The sequence below is a fragment of the Aquarana catesbeiana genome, linkage group LG06 (assembly GCF_042186555.1).
Source record: "Aquarana catesbeiana isolate 2022-GZ linkage group LG06, ASM4218655v1, whole genome shotgun sequence".
Taxonomy (NCBI): Eukaryota; Metazoa; Chordata; class Amphibia; order Anura; family Ranidae; genus Aquarana; species Aquarana catesbeiana.
Window position 1 is genome coordinate 194,942,261 of NC_133329.1, and position 19,027 is coordinate 194,961,287.

The 19,027-nt window shown below is 41.7% G+C and overlaps 1 protein-coding gene across 11 annotated transcripts in view; it reads left to right on the forward strand.

Annotated features, from left to right (window-relative positions):
• CLEC16A (C-type lectin domain containing 16A) overlaps positions 1–19,027 on the forward strand; it is a 1,646,984-nt gene that overhangs the window by 1,206,227 nt on the left and 421,730 nt on the right. The gene's annotated exons all lie outside the window — the stretch shown is intronic.

Here is a 19,027-nt window from a genome sequence, read left to right on the forward strand (position 1 = left end):
AACCCTCGACATAAACGGGGTGCCCTAGTCCGTGAGTATTTCCTTGGGAAAACCAGTCCATGTAAACAACTGGAATAATTCCCGGGCAATAGCGGAGGTATGCCACAGGGGTAGCACCTCAGGATATCGGGTGGTATAGTTGAGGATCACCAGTATGTAGGAGTGACCTCGAGCCGACTTCACGAAGGGACCCACTATATCCATGGCTATCCACTCGAATGGCACCTCAATTATGGGCAGAGGGACCAAAGGGCTCCGGAAGTGGGTCACCGGAGCGGTCAACTAACAGGTGGGACAAGAGGTACAGTATCTCCTTACCTCTGCTTTCAGACCTGGCCAGTAAAACTGGTCGGTGATCCGTGCCTCCATCTTTTCAACTCCCAGGTGTCCCCCTAAAACATCGTCATGGGCCAGGTCCAGGACCTTGCGTCTATACTGTTGGGGTACCAATAATTGTTCTACCACATTTTCTCTTACTTTGGTAACCCAATAAAGCAATTCATTACCTATTGTGAAGTGTGGCCACCGCTCATTCGCACCTGGCTCTTGGGGAACCCTATTTACTACAACCTGTTCCCGTGCACGGGCCAAAGTGGGGTCCGGCATCTGGGCAGCACTAAATGCTCCCTGGGGAACACCCAAATCCGGCAGGGCAGGGGTAGAGGCCACTTCCTCATCCTCTTCCCCCAGCATTACCTGAAGTGGGGAAGTTCCCCCCCCTCAGTGTTCAGGGGTAGGTCTGTGAAGCACACATCCTTAACAGTATCAGCACAACTTTCATCACCATTAACAAAATCATTAGCATTATCATCAACTGGATCCACATTAAGAAAATTTGGCATTTCAGGGTTATTGCGCTCAACAGCAGGAACAGAGGGACTTGCTTCTCCCCAGTCTCTGGACCGTTCAGGTAGTTCTTGTTCCCACAGTTTTGCAAATAATGGACAGTCTCATCCTATGATAACATCATGTACCAAGTTCTTTACCACCCCCACCTCTTGAGTACCAGTGCCACATGCTGTGAAGATGGACACCGAGATGAGAGGGTACTCTCTAGTGTCCCCGTGAATGCACACAACCCATAAAGTTTTGCTTCCCGGACCGATCTTCCCAATTACTCTAGGATGAACCAGGGTTACCATGCTTCCAGAGTCCAACAAAGCCCGGGCAGGGAGGTGGTTCACTTGGACTTCACACTCAAATTTCCCCTCACCAAGGTCGAGATGTGTGTTGTTACATACTTTATGGGCATAAAAAGACCCCCTCCGAAGAACCCTGCATTCCATGGGCTCCTCTTGCAGTGGGCAGTGTGCCCGGGCATGGCCCCAGGAATAACATCACCAACATTACATAGTCACATAGTTTAAAAAGCAAAAAAGGGAAATGGCACTGTTCTATGTGAAAAAAAACAAAAAACATATGTATATATAACTATTTATAGTATGTGTACCACTGAATATACATATATATGTGTGTACATATATATAAGGTGTACGATCTATGTATATCCAGCAAGGACAAATCCTTTCTATCACGTGGCGATAAAAAGTGACATGTGCTTAAAGACTGATTTGTGCAAAAAATAAATATAAAGGATAAAAAAATATATATGTGTGAAAGTGTATCTATAGAGATGCAATCAATAAATAACATCAACTGATGTTAATAATGCCCATCAATCAACAATAACGAGCTGTGTGATTAATATCAAAATATAAACATATAAACTCAATATAACTGCTGTGGGTGATATCCAGTAATTAGCCAAAAAATTATTAAAAATAAGTGTCCATATAAAGTGATATAGTGCTTCCTCCAATTAGTGAAAGTTGTTTTCCAAAGGATAAGCAGAGAACGTGCTGACAAACGTGACTGTGCTTCCCTCTTGTGCTTTCACTCACCAGAGCGCTTCACCCCTGCAGGGGTACAAGCGTGAAGTATAAATGATGTGATCCCTGTCTCAGAGTTGTGATATCCCCTTGGTTCCCAGCTTCAGGGCAAAAGATCATCCACGGGCGGAGGGGAAGGAGACTCCAGTGTCTCCCCTCTGCAACGTAAATCCCGACCAGATATCCACATATATGTGTTATAAAAAAGAGGAAAACACGATCCACATAGCGTGATTCCGTATTGCTACTTTTATTAAAGATTAAATATAAGCAAATCCAAGAAAGTTAAAAAAAGTTTAAAAAAAGAGGAGAGGGAGCACACTTGCTCACATATTCTCCGAGCGTGGTGGGGAAGCAACGCTCTCCTCGCTCGGAGCTTGCGTTCCACCGATCGTGTGTCAAAAACCAAAAATTCTGGATGTGACGTAAGAGCGTATCAAGTTAGTCCTGGCTTACGCGTTTCATCATACGGACTTTATCTGAGGCGTTACCATCTTGATACACCACACGTCTTATATTCCGGGTGTACCTGTCACTGCGGCCAATCATCTTAGTGTGTGCCGCTAACAAGCACTATTCAGATCAAATCAGAATTTTCATATACTCACTACTAGATATTCTTCTCTTGATGGTAATACTCATCTGGTGCCACCTGTCGGTGTAAAGAGAAAACTACTCATACATTACAAATTTAAATCCTCCCTAAGCGCCTCCTGGAGGATGTGTATGTATATAGCGGCAATGACAGAAACAGCCCGGTGCAATTCAGATATTACATAGTAAAACTAAATTATCAAAGACAAATATAATTAATGGCACAACCACCCCAAGTGGAAGGAGAATATACCAAAAAGGTCAATTGATGCGGCTACGGAGAAATTGTCACGACGTGGAAGATTACCACGCGCAAACAGATATCTTGATCAAAAAATTTGTGGATAAGGGATATCAAAAGGAATCTCTGATAAGACAGAAAATAGAGATAGGAAATATGGATCGGAATTCCCTATTGAGAAATAAGAAGAAGGACACTAACCCCTCCCAAATGGAAATGGCTTTCATCACTGGTTTTAATAACCAATATCGATCTGTGGAGCACATCATCAGGAAATACTGGCCGATCTTGAAATCTGACAGAATCTTGGCGAAAATACTTCCAAAGAAACCAAGATTTATTTATAAAAAGGCCTCAAACTTGAGAAACCAGCTGGTATATAACATAGTTGGTCCACCTAAGAGTATAAAGTTGTTCCCTCAAATGAAAGGCTTCTATAGATGTCAAAAGTGCTTACCCTGCCGTGTGAGCAAAAAACAACCAAAGAAAAGGGTATCTTTTAAATCTAGAACCAGGAAAGAGTATCAAATTAGGGAATTGATCACATATGACAGTACGCATGTCACATATGTGATCGAATGTCCCTGCCAGTTGCAATATGTGGGAAGAACTACAAGGTCTCTTTTTGTTAGGATTAGAGAACATATAAATAATATCAGGAAGGGTTTTCCGAAACACAACCTTACTAGATATTTTGAGGAGTTCCACAACAGGGATCCCACAGGACTAATTTTTTATGGTATTGACTTGATTAGTGATCACTGGAGAGGGGGTAATAAAAGAATAAAAGTGTCCCAGAATGAGACCCATTGGATATACCGTCTAGGGAGTTTAGTACCTAGAGGGTTGAATGTGGACATTGATCTTAATTGTTTTTTATTTAATTTTTAACTTCAGTAGGTATTCCCCATGAAGACATATGAATGGGTTCCTATTATGGAACACTCTCTTCACAATATACATAGATATACTCTTAATTACCTTTAATAAGCATCTAGACTGTTTTTATATTATATATATTTACATATCCCTTCTCTTCTCCCTATACAATGATAGATTTTTCATATATATTTTCATATATATATATATATATATATATATATATATATATATATATATACATATATTTTATTTTAACTTATTTTTATTATTTTATTTTATGAGTAGTTGTGCCATTAATTATATTTGTCTTTGATAATTTAGTTTTACTATGTAATATCTGAATTGTACCGGGCTGTTTCTGTCATTGCCGCTATATACATACACATCCTCCAGAAGGCGCTTAGCCCTTTCATGACTAACCCTATTTTTGAAATTTGGTGTTTACAAGTTAAAATCCGTATTTTTTGCTAGAAAATTACTTAGAACCCCCAAACATTATATATATATATTTTTTAGCAGAAAATCTAGAGAATAAAATGGTGATTGTTGCAATATTTTATATCACACGGTATTTGTGCAGCTGTGTTTTAAACGCAAATTTTTGGGAAAAGAAAACTTTCATGAGTTACTCGCAGAGTGGGGCAAAGGTCTTCACTCATGGTTTGGGAGATGCAATCTAATCAAGATGTGCATTCTCCCAAAATTTCTATACCTATTTCAAGCCTTACCTATAAGAATCCCCGGTAACTATTTTAAACAAATACATTCACTATTCATAAAATTTGTGTGGTCACACTCTAAGCCTAGACTAAAAAGATGCTATTTGACTCTAACGAAACACTATGGAGGTCTCGCCCTCCCGGACGCAAAACATTACTATCAAGCTGTGCACCTAGGGAGGATCATTGACTGGAACAGACACGACAAAACCAAACTATGGATCAAAGTAGAGAACAATCAGGTTAATATACCCTTGAAGGGGGCTATCTGGTGCTACGATAAATTACCTAGGGACATGACTTCACACCCGACCATTGGTGCCACGCTGTCAGTAGGGTTAAATATACTTAAAAACACTTCATTGACCTCCAAACAATCCCCCTTATTCCCTATTTTGGGGAATCCAGCGTTCGAACCAGGGCTAGACTATTCAAACTATGAGATGCTTGGGGAGGCAGGTAAAGACTGTGCATCACATTATGTGGAAGACGACCACTGGACCTCAATTCAATCTCTGACGAATGATAACGGGGGTTTTCAATTGTCATTTTGGAAAGCGATTCGGCTACACCATTTCCTTTACTCAATACCAGAACCAATGCGATATAAGCGCGATATGATGATGCTAGAAGAATACTGTAGAGGGGAGGGCACTCTGCCTCAGGTGCTCTCCAAGACATACTCGCTACTCAACACACCGACTGAACAACCAGACTTGTTATTTTTACGAAAATGGGAACAGGATCTAAAATGTAAGTTTACAGAAGCACAAACACAAAACATACTTCAACTTACACTGAAATCATCCATCTGTACAAAAATTCAGGAGACAAATTACAAAATTCTGACTAGATGGTATTACACACCTCAACTATTACACAAATTTTTCCCCGGCACTTCCAATAGATGCTGGAGGTACGGTTCTGAGGAGGGGACGCTCCTACACATTTTTTGGACCTGTTCACTAGTACAGCAGTTTTGGGTAGCAGTAGAGACAATTGTTAAAAAATTCACGAATCACATAACGCAGAGAGATCCAGCCGTTTTTCTGTTACATGCCACCTCAGCCCCAATTAAATCATATAAAAAGTCAGTGGTCAGATGCAGCGAAGTCCTGTATTCCAGCATTGTGGAAACAGAGTACACCCCCTACAGTGGGAATGTGGCTACGTAGAGTTGAAGAAATCAAAAAGATGGAAGACCTAATACTGACTGCCCAACACAAACAAGACAAACATTCAAGAAACTGGTTATCCTGGAACATATATATTTTCTCAGATGAAGGACAAACCTTACTAAATTCTTGAGAATCCCTTGACTAGGTAGCGGCTATGGGATAGAACCTTGGCCAGATCCATCGCGCTCGCATCTATCTATAACCCCCCCTCCCTTTCTCACCCCTTCCACTCTGCCTTTACTTCTTATATATATATATATATATATATATATATATATATTTTTTTTTTTTCTCTGTGCAATAAGTGGTCTATTGTTTCAGTAACAGACAACTTTCCATTCACACCAACTATGATGGAATTATGTAAGAATAAGCAAATACTGGGAAGATGTCATTACGGTTATAATGTAATACTGCATGGTGGTTGATATACCTATGGACTACAAAGACGGATTCACAAATCTAAAGAGGATAAATGATGTCATAGGCCAGTCTCCATGCAGATAGAATGGAACACTTTAATGGAAAGGATATATGATGACGGTATTTGTCAGAATGCTAATAGAAAGACCACGGATGTATTATATCGATTATGATACGCTTTTTTTCTTTTTTCTTATTTGTTTTTGTTTTCTCCCTTCCTTGTCAAAAATTCAATAAAAATTATATTTGAAAAAAAAAAAAGAAAACTTTCATGAATTTAAAAAAAAACAAACAGTAAAGTTACCCCAATTTTTCTATAATGTGAAAGATAATGTTACACCGAGTAAATAGATACCAAACATGTCAGGCTTTATAATTGCACGCACTCGTGGAATGGCGACAAACTACGGTACCTAAGAATTTCTATATGCGACGCTTTAAATTTTGTTACGGTTACCAGGTTAGAGTTACAGAGGAGGTCTAGTGCTAGAATTATTGCTCTCGCTCTGACGATCGCGGTGATACCTCACATGTGTGATTTGAACACCGTTTATTTATGTGGGCGCGACTTCCGTATGCGTTTTCTTTGCTGCGCGAGCTCGCGGGGACGGGGGGCGCTTTAAATTTTTTTTTCTTTTTCTTATTTATTTTATTTATTTTTATATTAATAAATTGTGTTAAAAAAAAAAAATTTTTGATGACTTATATTGCTGTCACATGGAATGTAAACATCCCTTGTGACAGTAATAGGTGGTGACAGGTACTCTTTATTACCCCCGATCCCTCCTTTGCACTTCAAAGTATTCAGATCGCCGAAAATTCTGAATACTGTGTATTTTTTTTAAATCGGCGCCATTGGCAGCCGTGTAAACGGAAGTGACGTCATGACGTCGTTTCTGCGTTTACAGTTAGAAGGCTGGAACGAAGCCGCCCACAGCTTTGTTCCAGCCCGCCCTCAGCTGCCGGAGGCAGCCGATTGGTCACCAGGCCTCCCGATCGAACGGAAGGGACGGTAAGAGCGGCGGGAGGGGGGACGTCCCCTCCCGCTGCTCCGGTATAACAGCCGAGTGGCTTTTAGCCACATCAGTTGTCATACCCGGAAAGCCGATCGCCCGCTGAAAAAATAGGTACCAGGATGATGCCTGCAGCTGCGGGCATCATCCCGGTATAACCTCGGAAAGCCGAGTACGCACATCTGCGTATTACCATCAAGAGAGGAATATCTGGTAGTGAGTATATGAAAGTTCTGATTCGATCTGAATAGTGCTCGTTAGCGGCACACACTAAGATGATTGGCCGCAGTGACAGGTACACCCGGAATATAAGACGTGTGGTGTATCAAGATGGCAACGCCTCAGATTACGTCCGTATGACGAAACACGTAAGGCGGGACTAACTTGATACGCTCTTACGTCACATCCGGGATTTTTGGTTTCTGACACACGATCGGTGGAACGCAAGCTCCGAGTGAGAAGAGCGTTGCTTCCCCACCACGCTTCGAGAGTATGTGAGCAAGTGAGCTGCCTCTTTTTTTTTACTTTTTTAACTTTCTTGGATTTGCTTATATTTAATCTTTAATAAAAGTAGAAATACGGAATCACGCTATGTGGATCGTGTTTTCCTCTTTTTTATAACACATATATGTGGATATCTGGTCGGGATTTACATCATTTATACTTCACGCTTGTATCCCTGCAGGGGTGAAGTGCTCTGGTGAGTGAAAGCACAAGAGGGGAGCACAGTCACGTTTGTCAGCACGTTCTCTGTTTATCCTTCGGAAAACAACTTTCACTAATTGGAGGAAGCACTATGTCACTTTATATGGACACTTATTTTTAATAATGTTTTGGCTTATTACTGGATATCACCCACAGCAGTTATATTATGTTTATATGTTTATATTTTGATATTTATCACACAGCTCGTTATTGTTGATTGATGGGCATTATTAACATCAGTTGATGTTATTTATTGATTGCATCTCTATATATACACTTTCACACATATATCATATTTTTATCCTTTATATTTATTTTTTGCACAAATTAATCTTTAAGCACATGTCACTTTTTATCGCCACGTGATAGAAAGGATTTGTCCTTGCTGGATATACATAGTTTGTACACCTTATATATATGTACACACATATATATATATATTTGGTGGTACACATACTATAAATAGTTATATATACATATGTTTTTTTTTCACATAGAACAGCGCCATTTCCCTTTTTTGCTTTTTACACTTTGACGGGGTTTTACCTAGGTGGGACTTTTTTATAGGGAGGCAGCAGTTACATACATCCTAAGCGCGGATTCCTTTGGTAATCTTCATAGTTACCTAGTTAGTCAGGTTGAAAAAAAGACAAGTCCATCCAGTTCAACCATAAAAAAAAAAATTAATAAAATAAAAAATATCGTACAATCCAATATACCCACAGTTGATCCAGAGGAAGGCAAAAAACCCCAGCAGAGCATGCTCCAATTTGCTACAGCAGGGGAAAAAATTCCTTCCTGATCCCCAAGATGCAATCGGATTTTTCCTGGATCAACTTTACCTATAAATGTTAGTACCCAGTTATATTATTTACATTTAGGAAAGTATCCAGGCCTTTCTTAAAGCAATCTACTGAGCTGGCCAGAACCACCTCTGGCGGGAGTCTATTCCACATTTTCACAGCTCTTATTGTGAAGAAACCTTTCCGTATTTGGAGATTAAATCTCTTTTCCTCTAGACGTAAAGAGTGCCCCGTGTCCTCTGTGTTGACCATAAAGAGAATAACTCAATGCCAAGTTTACTATATGGACCCCTTATATATTTGAACATGTTGATCATGTCCCCCCCCCTTATTCTCCTCTTCTCAAGAGTGAATAAATTCAGTTCCTCTAATCTTTCCTCATAGCTGAGCTCCTCCATGGCTCTTATCAGTTTGGTTGCCCTTCTCAGCACTTTCTCCAGTTCCCCCATATCCTTTTTGAGAACTGGTGCCCAAAACTGAACTGCATATTGCAGATGAGGTCTTACTAATGATTTGAACAGGGGCAAAATCATATCTCTCTCTGGAGTCCATACCTCTCTTAATACAAGAAAGGAATATGCTTGCTTTGGAAACCGCAGCTTGGCATTGCATACTATTATTGAGCTTATGATCTACCAAAACCCCAGATCCCTCTCCACTACAGATTCCCCAAGTTGTATTCCCCCTAGCATGTATGATGCATGCATATTCTTAGCCCCCAAGTGCATAACTTTACATTTCTCAACATTAAACCTCATCTGCCACATAGTCGCCCAATTAGACAGTGCATTGAGGTCGGCTTGTAAATTGGAGACGTCCCGTAAGGACGTTATTTCACTGCATAGCTTGGTGTCATCTGCAAAGACAGAAATGTTACTTTTGATCCCAGACCCAATATTATTTATAAAGATATTAAAAAGTAAGGGTCCCAGCACTAAACCTTGGGGTACACCACTGATAACCTTAGACCATTCAGAGTAAGAATCATTAACCACTACTCTCTGAATTCTGTTTTTTAGCCAGTTTTCTATCCATTTATAAACTGATATTTCCAAGCCTGTATACTTTACCTTACACATGAGCCGTGTATGCGGAACTGTATCGAACGCTTTTGCAAAATCCAAGTATACCACATCCACAGCCACCCCTCTGTCCAAGGTTTTACTTACCTTACATAAAAAGAAATCAGGTTTGTCTGACAACTTCTGTCTTTCATAAATCCATGCTGTCTGTTGCTTAAAACGTTTTTTCCAGCAAGAACTCGTCTATGTGGTCTTTTATTAAACGCTCCAGTATCTTCTCGACTATAGAAGATAAACTAACAGGTCTATAGTTACTTGGTAAAGACTTTGATCCCTTTTTAAATATAGGCACCGCGTTCGCCCTGCGCCAATCCAGTGGTACTATTCCCGTCAATGAGTCCCTAAAAAATGAGATACAATGGCTTTGAAATTACAGAGCTCAATTCTTTTAGGATCCGTGGGTGGATGCCATCAGGTCCAGTTGCTTTATCCACCTTTATTCTGTCTAAATATTTCTGGACCATATCACTTTTGAGCTATTGTGGATCATTCTGTGTCAATACCACCCCCATTATGGACATGAGCTCCCCCATGCTCTTTTGTATACACAGAGCTGAAGAAAGTATTTAATAAATTAGCCTTCTCTTTGTCCCTAGTCACCCACTCTAGATTATTTTGTAAAGGGCCTACATGCTCAGACTTGCCCTTTTTACTATTAATATATTTGAAGAATTTTTTGAGGTTTGTCCTACTATCTTTTGCAATCTGTCATTCGTTTTGAATTTTTGCATCCTTGATTTCCTTTTTACATATTCTGTTAAATTCTTTGTAACATTTAAACAACACTAGTGTTCCTTCATTTTTATATTTTTTTAAAAGCTCTTTTCTTATTGTTTATAGCTTTTTTAACTTTGACCGTGAGCCACATAGGTTTTATTTTTAGCCTTTTAAACTTATTGCCCATGGGAATATACTTTGCAGTGAGGTCCCAAACAATCTTTTTGAAGAATTCCCATTTCTGTTCTGTGTTTTTAGCGATGCCAATATTCCCTCCCAGTCTAAATTCTGGAGAGCAGCCTTCATCCTTGGAAAATTTGCTCTCTTGAAGTTAAGTGTTTCCCGTATGTATTTCTTGTTTACAGCTAACATCAAATGAAATCATGTTATGATCACTGCTACCCAGGTGTTCCTTTATCTGAACATTAGTAATAAGCTCTGCATGGTTTGAGATTACCAGGTCCAACAGAGCTTCATTCCTAGTTGGGGCCTCAATAAACTGGACCATAAAATTGTCCTTTAATAGGTTTATAAATGTTTGCCCTTTAACTGTCCCAGCAGTGCCATTACTCCAGTCAATTTCTGGGTAGTTAGAATCCCCCATTATTATCACCATCCCAGCCCTTGCAGCCTTTTCCATCTGTGCAAGGAGCTGAGTCTCCACCTCCTCGTTAACATTGGGTGGTCTATAAGGAACTCCAATGATTAACTTTGAACTACGCACATCTATATGCAGTTCCACCCATAATGCTTCAGACTCATCACACTCTCCATCAATCAGGTCCTCTTTCACACTTTCTTTGAGATCCCTTCTCACATAGAGACAGACCCCGCCACCTTTCCTTTTTACCCTGTCTCTCCGAAAGAGTGCATAGCCAGGAATATTAATAGCCCAGTCGTGTGAGGATCGAAGCCAAGTTTCAGCAATACCGATTACATCCTCATGCGCCAGAGCTTCCAACTCACCTATTTTGCTTGGCAGACTTCTGGCATTGGTGAACAAACACTTTAATGCATTATTACATTTTGCTCTGGTGTTTTCCATATCATTTTTAATAGTACAAATGGCACTATAGTTTCCAATGGCTGTTTGCAACATGGGAACTTTCTTGTCACCTGCCATAACCCTCCCCCCATCTATCCCCATTCCACCCTCCATTAATGTCTGACCCCTAACTGACCTGTCTGCCCAATGTAATTCTAGTTCACCCTCCCCCATCAATCCTAGTTTAAATACTCCTCCAGCCTTCCCATAAACCTCTCCCCCAGCACAGCAGACCCCCTTCCATTCAAGTGCAAACCATCTTTAGCATATAGGTTGCACCCCAATGAAAAGTCAGCCCAGTGCTCTAGAAACTCAAATCCCTCCTCCCTACACCAGGTCTTTAGCCATGCATTCAGCTCTCTAATCACCCCCTGCCTTTTCTGTGTTGCGCATGGCACAGGCAATATTTCAGAGAATATCACCTTGGAGGACCTTCCCTTCAACTTGCAGCATAGTTCTTTAAATTGATTCTAAATTAGCCTCCACCTTCCATGTATGCTGTCATTGGTTCCAACGTGGACCAAGACAGCTGGGTCATGCCCAGCAACTCCCAGTAATTTATCCACCTGGTCCACCACATGCTGAACCCTAGCACCAGGGAGACAGCAAACCATTCGGTTGAGGCGATCCTGGCGACAAATTATTCTATCAGTCCTTCTGATTATAGAATCCCCTAATACCATCAACTCTCTAGGCCTACCTGCACTTCCCTCACCACCTCTTCTAGATGGCTGCTCTCCTGGCTGTTAGGGGTAGCAGTGACATCTAGGGCTGCCACCTCCACATCTTCACCCAACTTGGCAAATTTGCTTTGATGCACAAATACTGGACTGGCCTTCTTTTTCTGCGAGCCCCTTCCACTCTCTCTAACTACATTAACCCATCTTCCTATCCGATAATCTTTACTTGCCCCTCCACCCTCCACATCAACCCTACTGACCACCTGCTCAGTGAGCAGAGGACCCCTTTCAAGGTTGTCCTTTCTGCCCAGTGTTGCAACTTGCTCCTCCAGATCTCTAATGCGAGCTTCCAGAAGGGCAACCTGCTCACATCTGTCACAGCGGTATCCATCCTGGAGCTGTTGCACCAATTTTGCATACATGTGGCACACTGTGCACTGAGCAAAACCTTCAACCCTGCTAGCACTCATTTCCCAGTTACAATACAATTACTTAAAGGAAGTTTAAGATGTTACTTACAGGTTAGAAGACTCCTGTCTTAACTCCTGTTTTCAACTCCTGGTTATTAACTCTCCATTTTAGTTCAAAATTCCACTTATGTGCACAAAATCCACATGCAAGCCACCATCAGCAGGGAGCAAGCTCCTAGGGGAGTTTGTATAGACACTTTTATACACCTGTGACTCCTCTTAATTAGCAGGAACAAAAAAAAAAAAAAGCTGTTTAAAATGTGTCATAAAAAAGGAGGGAAATAAAGTATTTTTACATTGTACACCCCCTCCTCTCCAAACAGGAATAGAACGCTGAGGAGGAACCGGGAGTGACTCTTGGCCTTCTGGGGTGTTGGTTCCAGGGCTCCGTGGGACGTCCTTTCGAAGGGCAGCAGTCGATCGAACAGGCTGTGGCAGACTGGGCCCATGGCGCTTGGTAGGGCCAAGCAGATCCTCCACCACTGTATATATCGTTCTACCATCTCAACAAGGAGGTTCACTGTTTTGGGCTCTCCGTGGCTGACCCACAATTGAAGGTCGTCTGGCAGTGACCTTAGGTATCAGTCCAGCACAACCCGCTCCACGATTTGGGGGACAGACAACACTTCGGGCTGCAGCCATTTTTTTTACCAGTTGCACCAGGTCATGCATTTGAGACTGGGGTGGCCGATCTGGACGATACTTCCATTCGTGCACTCGTTGGGCCCGAACGGCCGTAGTCACCCCCAGACGAGCCATTATTTCTGCCTTTAGTTTTTGATAATCTTTAGCATCATCCGGTGGCAGGTCAAAGTAGGCTTTTTGAGGATCTCCGGTGAGGAAAGGAGCAATTAGGCCGGCCCACTGGTCCTGAAGCCACCCTTCTCTCTCTGCCCTCCTCTCAAATGTAGCAAGAAATGCCTCTACATCATCACTCCGGGACAACTTCTGCAGAAAATGGCTTGCCCTCATGGTCACCTGGTTGCCAGGGGCAACAGCCGCTTGCTCACGGCCCTGAGAAAGCTGCGCTGCTTCTTTTAAAGCAGTCACCTGAGCCTGCATAACCCCTTGTTAGGTTGCCAACTGGGCCACCAACAGGCGAGTATCTTCTTGCTGCAGAGCCATCGCCTCTTTGTGGTGAGTTTGTTGTACATCCAGCTGGGTTGCTAAGCGCTAATTAACTTCCTCATGGCGAGTCTGCACTTGCATATTAGCCAGGGACAGCTGTTTAATTAGCTCCTCCATTGCTTCAGCTTTTAGGGTTTGTGCAGCTTTAACCCAGGACATAAATCCAATGTACTGTCACTTTAAATGTCAGTTTAAGTCCAAATGCCAAAACAGCAAGAAAAATGCCTGTTACTCTGTCCTGCCCCACATCCTGCACCAGTTGTAAGATTCGGGGAACCAGCTAGATTGCAGGATACAGGCTTTTCAGTGAAAAGGAGGTTTATTAAACTTAAATAGGTTCACAGCAGCAAAAACAAAAGAGATTTCAGTTTTGCCGACTTGCAGAGCCCAGAACTGCTATTGCAGTTAAACAGTCCTTGGATTTTGTCGCAGGTAACTTCCCCTGCCAGGAGGCTTCCAGGCAGGACACTGTCGTTCACTTTTATCGCTGTACACAAAACCACCATTCACCATCCACAGTCTCCTCTACACTCCTCCACACCCACCTACAACTTCCTGTCTCGTTTTAAACCCACTTCCTCTGACAGGTGAGTTAACCCTTTTTGTTCCCTTAAAGGGACCACAATCCAAACAGAGGGGAAATATAGCATCCTTCCAGACCCAGCCACTGCATCCTGTACACCCCCTACGCAGTTTAAGGTTAAACTGCTTCTCTTCTAATTTTAGTGAATGAGCACGTGTCTTTAAATTCACTTGCATGGAAAAGTTTTATTACTATTGCGGGGTCACCAGTATGGTATTTGTACATTGAAATCATATCCCCTTTCAAGCGTCTCTTCTCCAGAGATAATAAGTTCAATGCTTGCAGGCTTTACTCATAACTGAGATCCTCCAGTCCCTTTATTAGCTTTGTTGCCCTTCTCTGCACTCTCTCCAGTTCCAGGACATCCCTCCTGAGGATTGGTGCCCAGAACTGTACGGCATACTCCAGATGAGGCCAGACCAAAGTCTTGTATAGTGGGAGAATTACTGTTTTATCTCTGGAATGAATCCCCTTTTTAATGCATGCCAATATTCTGTTGGCTTTGCTTACAGCAACTTGACATTGCATGCCATTGCTGAGCATGTCATCTACTAGGGCCCCCAGGTCCTTTTCCATCCTAGATTCCCTCAGAGGTTCTCCCCCTAGTGAGTAGATTGCATTCATATTATTGTCACCCAAATGCATTATTTTACATTTTTTGACATTAAACCTCATTTGTCATGTAGTTGTTCAAATCTTCTTGCAAGGTTTCCACATCCTGCGCAGAAGTTATTGCCCTGGTTAGCTTGGTATTGTCCGCAAACACTGAGATTGAGCTGTTTATCCCATCCTCCAGATCGTTTATGAAAAAATTAAATAGGATTGGTCCCAGGACAGAACCCTGGAGGACCCCGCTTACCACACCAGACCATTCCGAGTATTCCCCATTTATCACCACCCTCTGGACTTTCACCCATAGCCAGTTTTCAATCCATGTACTCACCCTATGGCCCATGCCAACAGACCTTAGTTTGTACAGTAATGGTTTATAGGGAACTGTATGAATGCCTTTGCAAAATCCAAATACACCATGTCTACTCCCCTTCCTTTATCTAGATGGCAGCTCACCTCCTCATAGAAGGTTAAAAGATTGGTTTGGCAAGAACGATTGTTCATGAATCCATGCCGATTACTGTTAATGATACTGTTTTTATTACTAAAATATTGTATATAGTCCCTTATCATCCCCTCCAAGAGCTTGCAAACTATTGATGTTAGGCTAACTGGTCTGTAGTTCCCGGGGATATATCTTGGCCCCTTTTTGAATATTGGTGCTATATTGGCTTTTCCCCAAACAGCTGGTACCCATCAGTAGACTTCTCCTAAAAATTAGGAACAATGGTCTGGCAATCACTTGACTGAGTTCCTTAAGGATCCTCGGGTGCAAACCATCTGGTCCCGGTGACTTATTTGTGTCACGTTTTTCAAGTCTATTTCTAATTTTATCCTGTTAGCCATGAGGGTGCTCCCTATAGCATGTCATGAGGATAAACCATGAAGTCTTGGTTACTGAAACCCCCCCGTTTCCCTTGTGAAGACTGAGGAGAATAATAAATTCAAAACCTTTGCTATCTCTCTGTCTTTTGTAACCAGATTCTCTTCATTATTCTTTATGGGGCCAATATGTTCTGACCTCCCTCTCTTATTATTTATATACATATTTATTGGTGTATAACACGCACAGGCATATAACACGCACCCCAATTTTAGGAGGGAAAGTTTAAAGAAAAAAACTTAAATTTTAAATAAAGAACTTTGAGGCAAAATTAGGGTCACAGCTCATCAATGCACCTTGCTTGGTGCCCATCTGCAGCCTCTAAATTTCCCATCAATGCACCCTGCTCAGTGCCCACCTGCAGCCATTAAATTGACCAAAAATGCAGCCTGTTCAGTGCCCACCTGCCGCCTATAAATTGACCAATAATGCAGCCTGTTCAGTACCCATCTGCAGCCTCACCTTTCCCCTCATTGCAGCTTAGCCAGTGTTGGATTATCCCTGCTGTCTCCGAGGGAATAGGAGAAGCGAATGCCGCTAAATTGCACAGACCCGCGATCTCCTGTGTATCCGGCGCTCTGTCACTCACAGCCACGCCTCCTGGCCCTGCTCATATGATTTTACGATAATTCATTGGCGCTCGCTCCTCTTCAATCAGAGACAGCAGGGATCGGTGTATAACATGCACCCACAATTTCCCCCTGATTTTAAGGGGATAAAGTGCATCTTATACGCCAATAAATACGGTACTTAAAAAATTCTTTGGGTTCTTTTTTACTCTCCTCCGCTATGTGCCTTTCGTGTTCTATCTTAGCTGACCTGATTGCACCCTTACCTTTCTTATTGCATTCTTTGTAAAGTTGGAATGCTGATGATGACCTCTCAGCCTTGTGTTTTTTGAAGGCCTTCTCCTTTGCTTTTATATGCATTTTTAATTTGGAGTTAAGTCACCCAGGACTTTTGTTAGCTCTTTTAAATTTATTTACCATTGGGATGCACTGCTCAATACCTTTATTTAATATACTGTTAACCACTTCCGGACCGCCGCACACCGATGTACGTCCAAACTTTGAAGGGGGATATTGTTCTTATGGCAGCAGCTAGCTGCCATAACCCCGGTATCCCCGTTTTCGTGCGGCAGTCCACATTCTGATATAAGTGGTCCCTGCAGGCGGATTCGCTGCGAGATCACTTTTATCGGTGGCGGGAGAGGGGCGCCCCCCCACCGCAATCTGGTGCCCTCCGCCGCTTACCGGAGCCGTCGGTAGCGGCGGAGGCGATCGCATCCGTCTCCCTCCTGTGCCTGGAGACGAGTGAGGCTAAGATGGCGCCCACTCGTCTCCATGACACTGCTGGGCGGAAGCGATGCTAAAACATCACTTCTGCCCACGCCTCTTAAAGGCATATTTTTTTCAATGTCATTTTTTTTAAATGACTTTTTTTTTTTTTTATTGCATTTTAGTGTAAATATGAGATCTGAGGTCTTTTTGACCCCAGATCTCATATTTAAGAGGTCCTGTCATGCTTTTTTCTATTACAAGGGATGTTTACATCCCTTGTAATAGGAATAAAATTGACACCATTTTTTTTAAACGGTGTAAAAACAAATAAATAAATGTAAAATAAATAATAAAAATAAAAAATGTTTAAACCCCCCCCGTCCCGACGAGCTTGCGCACAGAAGCGAACGCATACGCGAGTAGCGCCCGCATATGAAAACAGTGGTCAAACCACACATGTGAGGTATCGCCGCGACTGGTAGAGCGAGAGAAATAATTCTAGCCCTAGACCTCCTCTGTAATGAAAACATGTAACCTGTAGAATTTTTTAAACGTCGCCTATGGAGATTTTTGAGGGTAAAAGTTTGACGCCATTCCACGAGCGGGCGCAATTTTGAAGCATGACATGTTGGGTATCAATTTACTTGGCGTAACATTATATTTCACAATATCAAAAAAAATTGGGCTAACTTTACTGTTGTCTTATTTTTTTATTCAAAAAAGTGATTTTTTTTCCCAAAAAAGTGCGCTTATAACACCGCTGTGCAAATACGTTGCAAAAAAAAGTATTGCAATGACCGCCATTTTATTCTCTAGGGTGTTAGAAAAAAAAAAAAACATATATATAATGTTTGGGGGTTCTAAGTAATTTTCTAGCAAAAACAACTGTTTTAAACACGTAAACACCTAAAATCCAAAACTAGGCTGGTCCTTAAGTGGTTAAAGCACACCCATTTTCCCTCAGTATTCATTGTTCCCAGGATTTTATCCCATTTAATATCTTCTAGTAAGGAGTGTAGTTTAGGGAAGTTGGCTCTTTTGAAATTCAGTGTCTTTGTATTACTCTTGTGTTTCCTATTTGTGTGATTTATGCTGAAGCTAATTGACCTGTGGTTGCTGTTTCCTAAATTGCCCCGTATTTCTACATCTGCAATCAGGTCTGAATTGTTAGTAATCAGTAGGTCTAGTAATGCATTGTTTCTTGGTGCATTTACCATTTGACAAATGAAATTGTCCTGCAAGACATTTAGGAAATGGCGAGCCTTAGATGAATGCGCGGTTCCTTCCACCCAGTCTATGTCTGGATAATTAAAAGCCCCATTATAATGAATGACACTTCCCATCCTTGCCGCCATTCCAAACTGTGATAGGAGATCTGCCTCCCCCTCTTCCCTCTGGTTAGGGTCCTGTAGCATACTCCCAGTATTACTTTCCCCTTGGTTTCTTCCCTTTGAAGCTCTGCTCATAAGGATTTCACGACCTCCCTTGCTCCATTAGTGATGTCGTCCCTCACATTCACTTGTACATCATTCTTGATATACAAGCATACCCCTCCCCCCTTTTTACCCTCCCTATCTTTGCAATATAGGAGTACCCTTGAATGGTTGCCATCCAATCATGAAAGCTGTTGAACCAAGTCTCAAATTCCCACAAAATCTAAATTCTTCTCATACAAATACAGTTAAAAGACAAAAATGTTTAAACCTCTTACAAGACAATTTTTTGGTACTGTTCATAGAGGCCCCAACTAGAAGTGATGCTCTTCTAGACCTGGTATCTCAATCTATGCAAAGCTTATCACTAATGTTCATAGAAAAGAACATCTGGGTAACAGTGACCATCACACAATTTCATTTAATGTTAGCAGTAAACAACATGCGCATAAAAAAGATAAAAACATTTAACTTTAACAGGGCAAAGAGATATTTAACTTAAAGAGTTTGTTACCCTAAGGATCCTGTTCCTATGAATACCAGCACAGTGCTTGTGCTCTGTAATTTGGTCCTTGTATCATATAAAATACCTGGCTGATCTTACCTGGTTCTGCCTCCCCCCCGTAAACTGACCACGTTTTATCATGGCTGCTGAGCCCTGACTCCG